A 10350-nucleotide genomic window follows, 5' to 3' on the forward strand; every position below is an offset into this window, starting at 1 on the left:
ATTTGCAACCAGTTATGCAATGAAGCCACAAAACCACCACAACTGTTGTCACATGAAAGACATGCCTTGAAAGACAAGCCTTTGGAGTTTTTCAAAAGGGAAAATGTGAACATGAAGAACAGAAGCAATTAGTGATGGCCACAACTTCACCAAATGTGTCGGCACTGAGAGCATCATTCTTAGTTGTGAACATCATTGCTAAAGTTAAAAAGTCCTTCACTCTTACTGAAGAGTCAATCCTACCTGGTGCTGAGGACAGCTTTCATGAACTTTTAGGAGAGGCTGCAGTTCAAAAGGTGGCACCTTTCTCTCTTTTGGCTAGTACCATAGCTAGATGAATTGGTGAAACAGCAGAGGATATTGAGACACAATTGTAGGAAAGATTAATGAGTCACCGTGGCATGCAATCCAGCTTAACAAGTCTACTGATGTTGACAAAAAGGCCACAATGCTTGTCTCTATGAGCTTTATTTTCAGGAGGATGTGCATGAGGATATGTTGTGTGCACTTTTGTTGCCAACCAATACCACAGCTGCAGAACTATTTAAGTCTTTGAAATTACATATCAGGAAAACTGAATTGGTCATTTTGTGTTGGTCTGTGCACACAGTGGTTGCCATGACTGGATGGCTTTCTTGTTTCACTACTTGGGTCAAAGAGATCGCTTTTAAATGTGAGTCGCTATCCACTGTTATCCATAGAGAAATGCTGGCTAGCTGAAAAGTGTCACCTAACCTTAACAATGTTTGCAGGATGTGACTAAATGATCAACTACATTACAGTGCATGCCCTTAGCTCACATCTGTTCATGCAGTTCTGTGAGGAGATGGATGCAGAGCACACACATTTCTTATGCACAAAAAATGAGAAGACTTTCCAAAGGTAGATCACTGGCCAGAGTTTTTGAGGTACAAGAGATGCTCTGGGGATTTCTGGCAGCACCTTTCAGTGACACATAAGAGACTGCAAACCTTGCTTACCTGTGTGACATACACAACCTGCTCAATGAACTCAATCTCTCTATCACTTTGGGGGAGAAGGACAACTGTGTTTAAGTCAGCAGATAAAGTGGCTGCATTCAATGCCAAACTGCAATTATGGAGTTAACAAGTGAACACTGGGGTTTTGACATATTTCAAATATTAACAGAGATTTTGAAAGAGACTGAGCCAGGGCCTTCTTCATCCTGGCTGGTGTGTGACCACATATTTCAGCTTTTGAAAGAGTTTGAGCATTACTTCCCAACCACAAAACACTCTTGAACTGGGAAGGAATGGGTCTGTGATCCATTTGAGAATAAGACAGGTGAATCGACTTTATCCGTTGTAAGAGAGGATCACCTTCTTGAGACTGTAAATGATGACGATCTGAAAAATATGTTTGAGACAATTCCAAATCTCTGTATGTTCTAGATTAAAGGCAGAATATCCTGAGATTGCCACAAAGCACTGAAAAGTCTGCTTCCATATTCAACAAGCTATCTTTGGGAAGCAGGGTTTTCTGCAGTGACAGCAACCAAAATGTGATTGCAGAGTAGATTGGACATAAACAGCACACTTCAGGTGTCAGTCTCTCCCATCACCCCAAAATGAGACTATCTAGTTGCAGAAAAACAGGCTCAGGGCTCCCACTGATTCTGCAGTATGGTGAGCTGCATAATTATTTCATTATATAATCACGACATAATAATAAAAAAAAGAAAGTACATAATAAATGAAATGAGCTTGAATCATCTCAAAACCATCCCACCCTCCCTGGTCCATAGAAAAACTGTCTTTCATGAAACTGGTCCCTAGGGCCAAAAAAGTTGAACACTGGTCTATAGGATCTCTGACATATGGTCAAAGCTGTGTTAAATCTGCAGCAGGTTTAACAGCAGAACTAAAATGGCTCGGGTGGGACAGGGCTGGTCCTCAAGCATTTTTCTATCAAGACATACAGGACAAACGGGATTCACAATGTAAACAGAATCCTGTGGGTATCCATAGTTCCGAATATGGTGACAATCTCTGTATCACTCCTCCTTCTAGTAATATATCTACCTCTGTAAACCCAGGGCTGGGCACCCAACTGAAATCCAGCCAATCATAATATGCCACGTCAATATGCAAAGGGCCTGGCCCACAGATAACCCCATGGCTAACCAGACCAGCTGAGTTTCTTCCTTGAAAATGTTGACCAGTGGGTAATTTCTGTTTTCTTTTTTGCTGGAGCTAGAAAGAGAAAACCTCTCTTTCCTTTCTGATGAGGGAGTTTTAAGGACATGACACATGATTGGTAACCATGTGCCCCATTTATTTACATGGAGAGCCTGAAAGAGTAAAGCAGGTACTCAGGGAAAGACATACAGTCAACAACTATTTACTGACACCTACTATTCCAGGAACTAGGGATACATAAATGAACAGGATGATTGGTATAAAGTAGAGTCTCAGTGACATCAAGTCCCTAGGGCTCCTGAGGCTAACAGGATCCCTCCTTGGATGGTGTGACCTGCTGGAGCAGAAGCTGTCACTTTCCGGCTCGTGTCCTCTGACTCTTCTCCAGGACTAAGGAGCTCACTGCTTATCTGCAACTCTCCACTTAGGACCTCTTTATAGCTATGGAACCACACTGGGGCCATATGCAAAGCAAATAAAAAACCTTGGATTCAGCCCTTAACCAGTGATGGATGGGGAGTGGGTAGATAAATGCCCCAGTGCCCTTGCCTGTCAGCTGGAATAATTCTGTCTCCCATGATGACTCTGAGGGAAGGAACCCAGTTGCAAAAGCAGTAACTTTCTTGATAATACACATTTTATTGGTTTCCTTCCCTTTTTTGTCTCACTTATCCACTCCATACATGTGTTTTCCTAGGATCACTTCTAAAATAAACCACTTTCATGCAAATGTTTGCCTCACGGTCTGCTACTGGGGGAACTCAAACTATGACACCTATGAGGAACATCCTTCCAATTATGAAAATTATATTCACTCCCTTGAACCCATGAAAATCCTTATTAATATTATAAACCCTGGGTTGTCAAATACAGTAGCAGTATTCACATAATGATTTTGAGGACTTTAAATGCATCTGGTCCAATTTGAGGTGTGCTTTAACTGTACAATACACCACAGATTTCAAAGATAGCATAAAACTCTTTTATGTCTCAATGATTTTTTTTTCTGTTTATTACATGCTGATATATTTTTGACAGATAGTTTCAAAAAGGTCTTACTAATATTACTTTCACTTGTCCCTTTTAACTTTTTCATATGGTTATTGCAAATTTAAATTTACAGATGTGGCTCACTATATATTTCTGTGGACACCACTGCTGTAACCAATGGACAGAGTTTAACACCACAAATTTCTCTCCCGCTTAAGAAAGGAAGTAAATAATGATCATGTTAGTATTCAAATCTTGAATGTGATCTAATTCATGGAAAAAAGTCACACTCACATTTCAGAACTTTGTTGTTAGTAATGAGTTACCTGTGTTACTTCCCACTGGCCCTCAGTCATATCTGCATCATTATACTATCATATACAGCCCTGATGTAAAAACTGAAGCAAACTGCTCAACATGAGCCAATGACTTCCCTGGGGGCTCAGTGGTAAAAAATCTGCTTGCCAAGCAGGAGACTCAGGTTTAATCCCTGGGTTGGGAAAATCCCCTGGAGAAGGAAACAGCAACTCACTCCAGTATTCTTGCCTGGGAAATCCCATGGGCCGAAAGGCCTGGTAGGCTACAGTCCATGGGGTCACAAAAGAGGACGACTGAGTGACTAAACCGCAACATTAAGATATCATAATAAAAATGGGATCTTCGGTTATTTTGATTTCAGCCTTTTAGAAAACTAGTTCAATATTTAGATAAGCATCCAGAAATTGCTAAGAGTTAACAAAGGTGTCCTCAGAAAAGAATATACCTAAAAAGATGAATATCAATAACCTCAGATATGCAGATGACACCACCCTTATGGCAGAAAGTGAAGAGGAACTAAAAAGACTCTTGATGAAAGTAAAAGAGGAGAGTGAAAAAGTTGGCTTAAAGCTCAACATCCAGAAAACAAAGATCATGGCATACGGTCCCATCACTCCATGGGAAATAGATGGAGAAACAATGGAAACAGTGTCAGACTTTATTTTGGGGGCCTCCAAAATCACTGCAGATGGTGACTGCAGCCATGAAATTAAAAGACGCTTCCTCCTTGGAAGGAAAATTATGACCAACCTAGATAGCATATTAAAAAGCAGAGACATTACTTTGCCAACTAAGGTCCATCTAGTCAAGGCTATTGTTTTTCCAGTAGTCATGTATGGATGTGAGAGTTGGACTGTGAAGAAAGCTGAGCACCGAAGAATTGATGCTTTTGAACTGTGGTGTTGGAGAAGACTCTTGAGAGTCCCTTGGACTGCAAGGAGATCCAACCAGTCCATTCTGAAGGAGATCAACCCTGGGATTTCTTTGGAAGGAATGATGCTAAAGCTGAAACTCCAGTACTTTGGTCACCTCATGTGAAGAGTTGACTCACTGGAAAAGACTTTGATGCTGGGAGGGATTGTGGGCAGGAGAAGAAGGGGACGACCAAGGATGAGATGGCTGGATGGCGTCACTGACTCGATGGACGCAAACTGAGTGAACTCCGGGAGATGGTGATGGACAGGTAGGCCTGGCGTGCTGCGATTCATGGGGTCGCAAAGTGTCAGACACTACTGAGTGACTGAACTGAACTGAACTGAAAAAGATGAAATCCCTATTTATTAAGCTCACAATCAAGAAAAAGAGTAAGTAAAAAGAAAATTACAGCAAAATAATACAAATAATAAGATAATCAGTTCAGTTCAGTCGCTCAGTCGTGTTCGACACTTTGCGACCCCATGAATCGCAGCTCGCCAGGCCTACTTGTCCATCACCAACTCCCGGAGTTTACTCAAACTCATGTCCATTGAGTTGGTGATGCCATCCAACCATCTCATCCTCTGTCGTCCCCTTCTCTCTCACCTTCAATCTTTCCCAGCATCAGGGTATTTTCAAATGGGTCAGTTCTTCACATCAGGTGGCCAAATTATTGGAGTTTCAGCTTCAACATCAATCATTCCAATGAACACTCAGGACTGATCTCCTTTAGGATGGACTGGTTGGTTCTCCTTGAGGTGCCAGGGACTCTCAAGAGTCTTTTCAAATACCACAGTTCAAAAGCATCAGTTCTTCAGTGCTCAGCTTTCTTTATAGTCCAACTCTCACATCCATACATGACTACTGGAAAAACCATAGGCTTTAGTAGATGGACATTTGTTGGCATTGTAATGTCTCTGCTTTTTAACATACTGTCTAAGTTGGTCATAACTTTCCTTCCAAGGAGTAAGCGTCTTTTAATGTCAAGGCTGCAATCACCATCTGAAGTGATTTTGGGGCCCCCAAAAGTAGTCAGCCACTGTTTCCATTGTTTCCTATCTATTTCCCATGAAATGATGGGACTGGATGCCATGATCTTAGTTTCCTGAATGTTGAGCTTTAAGCCAACTTTTTCACTCTCTTCTTTCACTTTCATCAAGAGGCTCTTTAGTTCTTCACTTTCTGTCATAAGGTCATCTGCATATCTGACGTTACTGTTATTTCTCCCAGCAATCTTGATTCCAACTTGTGCTTTATCCAGCCCACCCCACACTAATTAAAAGTGTGATAAACACTGTAATCTACTATTGGTAAACTATAAATTAGAATAGCCATTTCAAATAATAATTTGACAATATTTATTAAAAGCCTTAAATTGTTCACCTTCTTTTACCCAGTAGGATTTTTACCTATAAGATGATGAAGGCAAAAATGTTATTTACAGAAAACTGTTTGTGCACAACTTTATTTATATACAAATGTTTCTCAGAGCAATGATTATTATTAAATTATAATAGAATTTAGAAACATCCTAACTTCCAAATTTAGCATCAACATGATTAAATAAATTATGAATTATTTTTAAACAAGTGCTTTTGAATACCTATCACACATCACATACCCTTCAAAGTACTAAGAAGCAATGGCTTACAAAACATGTAAGGTTTATCTTCTCACAGTGTTTACACTGAATTAGTAGGAGATAGACAGTAAACAAGTTAATGAACGAACAAGATAATACCAGAAGAGCTGACTCATTGTAAAGGCCCTGATGCTGGCAAAGATTGAGGGCAGGAGGAGAAGGGGACGACAGAGGATGAGATGGTTGGATGGCATCACCGACTTGATGGACATGGGTTTGGGTGAACTCCAGGAGTTGGTGATGAACAGGGAGGCCTGGTGTGCTGCGATTCATGGGGTCGCAAACTGTTGGACACGACAGAGCGACTAAACTGAACTGATGAAGAACAAGAAGTGAGAGTAGCTGAAGATGGCTGACAAGCCCTGATTTTAATTGGTAGTCAAGGAGGCTACTCAGATGAGAAACTTAGCCAAAACATGAAAACCAAGGAGTCAGTCTTCTATAAACCTGGGAGCAAAAAGAAAAAATTAAAAAAACAACAATGTAAAAAAATGAAAAACAGTCCTTGGTATTGGATAAGATAACTTCGGTGAGGGTGGATTAAAAAAAGGAAAGGGAGACCTGTTCTTGCATCTGTCAGAGGAGGCAAACTGCCACCCCTGAGACTGGGGAGGCCCACAGGTGAACAGAGGAAGTTGAGGCTTCCTCAGGGTGAAGCCACCATGGGAACCTACGCTTGGGGAGGAAACCAGAGCCATAACCGAAAAACTGCTGGAGGCTCAGTGTGGACAATCTGAGAGTAAATAACCCCAGGGAGACCTGGTAATGAAGGGACTTATAATACTGTGAACCTTACCTCCAGGAGTTTCACTGGGATCCTACAGGAAATACCAGGGAAAGTCCCCTCAGCCTTCCTGCTGGGAGGGAGGGGATGGGGAGGAGCCAATTTGAAATAATTAGAACAATGTCTTCTGAAGAAGGCCTTTCCCAAGGGAAAACTAGTACTAGAGTCTAATCCTCTAGAGTATTAACTGAGCCAACTGACCCTGGGAAGGGAATACCGAGCTTCAGCTGGCTTGAGCTATTCTGTCCATATAAGGGAAGGGGTGGGGGAAAGAAAAATGAGAAACACTTGTAAGGTTCACAGTCCAGAGGGAGAGGCTCACTGAGGGGCTGAGACCTAATCATGGGATATGCCTACCCTCACACCCCACTTATAGCAGTGCCTTTAATTCAGGGCATCATGTCCACATTTCAGGAAAAAGTTATAAGGCACAGCAAAAGGCAAAAGAAAAAAAAAAATTGAAGAGACAAAGCTTCATCAGAACCAGACATAGCAGGGATGTTGGAAACATCAGACCAGAAGTAAGCCAGAAAGAAAAACACCAATACAGTATATTAATGCATATATATGAAATTTAGAAAGATGGTAATGATAATCCTAAATGCGAGACAGCACAAGAGACACAGATGTATATAACAGTATTTTGGACTCAGTGGGAAAAGGCAAGAGTGGGATGATTTGAGAAAATAGCACTGAAACATGTATATTATCATATGTGAAACAGATCACCAGTCCAGGTTTGATGCATGAGACAGGATGCTCAGGGCTGGTGCACTGGGATGACTCAGAGGGATGGGATGGGGAGGGAGATGGGAGGGGGGTTCAGGTTGGGGAACACATGTACATCCACGGCTGATTCATGTCAAAGTATGGCAAAACCACTACAATATGGTAAAGTAATTAGCCTCCAATTATTTTTTTTAATTACAAAATAAAAGTATCTATGGCTTCCCCGGTAACTCAGTGGTAAAGAATCTGCCGGCTAATGCAGGAGACCTGGGTTGAATCCCTGCATCAGGAAGATCCCCTGGAGAAGAAATTGGCAATCCTCTCCAGTATTCTTCCCTGGGAAATCCTATAGACAGAGGAGCCTGGCAGGCTACAGTCCATGGGGCTGCAAAAGATTTGAACACGACTGAGTGACTAAATAACAATGACAATAACATGATTAATATACCAAGGGCTCTAAAGGACAAAGTATACAGAATGCAAAAAAATAGATGGGCAATACTTAAATGAAGAAAGTAGGGAAAACCACTAGACCATTCAGGTATGACCTAAATCAAATCCCTTATGATTATACAGTGGAAGTGAGAAATAGATTTAAGGGCCTAGATCTGATAGATAGAGTGCCTGATAAACTATGGAATGAAGTTCATGATATTATGCAGGAGACAGGGATCAAGACCATCCCCATGGAAAAGAAATGCAAAAAAGCAAAATGGCTGTCTGGGGAGGCCTTACAAATAGCTGTGAAGAGAAGAGAGGAGAAGAGCAAAGGAGAAAAGGAAAGATATAGGCATCTAAATGTAGAGTTCCAAAGAATAGCAAGAAGAGATAAGAAAGCTTTCTTCAGCAATCAATGCAAAGAAATAGAGGAAAACAACAGATTGGGAAAGACTAGCGATCTCTTCAAGAAAATTAGAGATACCAAGGGAACATTTCATGCAAGGATGGGCTAGATAAAGGACAGAAATGGTCTGGACCTAACAGAAGCAGAAGATATTAAGAAGAGGTGGCAAGAATACACAGAAGAACTGTACAAAAAAGATCTTCAAGACCCAGATAGTCATGATGATGTGATCACTAATCTAGAACCAGACATCTTGGAATGTGAAGTCAAGTGGGCCTTGGAGGGCATCACTATGAACAAAGCTAGTGGAGGTGATGGAATTCCAGTTGAGCTGTTTCAAATCCCGAAAGATGATGCTGTGAAAGTGCTGCACTCAATATGCCAGCAAATTTGGAAAACTCAGCAGTGGCCTCAGGACTGGAAAAGGTCAGTTTTCATTCCAATCCCAAAGAAAGGCAATGCCAAAGAATGTTCAAACTACCAACACAATTGCACTCATCTCACACGCTAGTAAAGTACTGCTCAAAATTCTCCAAGCCAGGCTTCAGCAATACGTGAACCATGAACTCCCTAAAGTTCAAGCTGGTTTTAGAAAAGGCAGAGGTACCAGAGATCAAATTGCCAACATCCGCTGGATTATGGAAAAAGCAAGAGAGTTCCAGAAAAACATCTATTTCTGCTTGATTGACTATGCCAAAGCCTTTGACTGTGTGGATCACAGTAAACTGTGGAAAATTCTGATAGAGATGGGAATACCAGACCACCTGACCTGCCTCTTGAGAAATCTGTATGCAGATCAGGAAGCAACAGTTAGCACTGGACATGGAACAACAGACTGGTTCCAAATAGGAAAAGGAGTACGTCAAGGCTGTATATTGTCATCCTGCTTATTTAACTTCTATGCAGAGTACATCATGAGAAACGCTGAGCTGGAAGAAACACAAGCTAGAATCAAGATTGCCAGGAGAAATATCAATAACCTCAGATATGCAGATGACACCACCCTTATGGCAGAAAGTGAAGAGGAGCTAAAAAGCCTCTTGATGAAAGTGAAAGAGAAGAGTGAAAAAGTTGGCCTAATGCTCAACATTCAGAAAACGAAGATCATGGCATCTGGTCCCATCATTTCATGGGAAATAGGTGGGGAAACAGTGGAAACAGTGTCAGACTTTATTTTTTGGGGCTCCAGAATCACTACAGATGGTGACTGCAGCCATGAAATTAAAAGATGCTTACTCCTTGGAAGGAAATCTATGACCACCCCAGAGAGCATATTAAAAAGCAGAGAGATTGCTTTCCCGACTAAGGTCTGTCTAGTCAAGGCTATGTTTTTTCCTGTGGTCATGTGTGGATGTGAGAGTTGGACTGTGAAGAAGGCTGAGCACCGAAGAATTGATGCTTTTGAACTGTGGTATTGGAGAAGACTCTTGAGAGTCCCTTGGACTGCAAGGAGATCCAACCAGTCCACTCTGAAGGAGATCAACCCTGCGATTCTTTGGAAGGAATGATGCTAAAGCTGAAACTCCAGTACTTTGGCCACCTCATGCGAAGAGTTGACTCATTGGAAAAGACTCTGATGCTGGAAGGGATTGGGGGCAGGAGGAGAAGGGGACGACAGAGGATGAGATGGCTGGATGGCATCACGGACTCGATGGACGTGAGTGTGAGTGGACTCTGGGAGATGGTGATGAACAGGAAGGCCTGGCGTGCTGCAATTCATGGGGTCACAAAGAGTCAGACACGACTGAGCAACTGAACTGAACTGAACTGAGAATCAGAAAGATGTAGATTCTAAGAAGGAACAAAGAAGAAACACTAGAAATAAAAAGCATTGTAACAGAAAAGAAGAAAAAAAAAGAAAAACCTATAACTATGCTTATTGTTTTCAAATTAAAGAAAATCCCTTTGTCTATAAAGGAATAAAGATAAGAATTGTATCCAGTTCTACTCAGAAACCATCTAAACAAGG

The sequence above is a fragment of the Ovis canadensis genome, chromosome 10, assembly GCF_042477335.2.
Source record: "Ovis canadensis isolate MfBH-ARS-UI-01 breed Bighorn chromosome 10, ARS-UI_OviCan_v2, whole genome shotgun sequence".
In the NCBI taxonomy this organism is placed as follows: domain Eukaryota; kingdom Metazoa; phylum Chordata; class Mammalia; order Artiodactyla; family Bovidae; genus Ovis; species Ovis canadensis.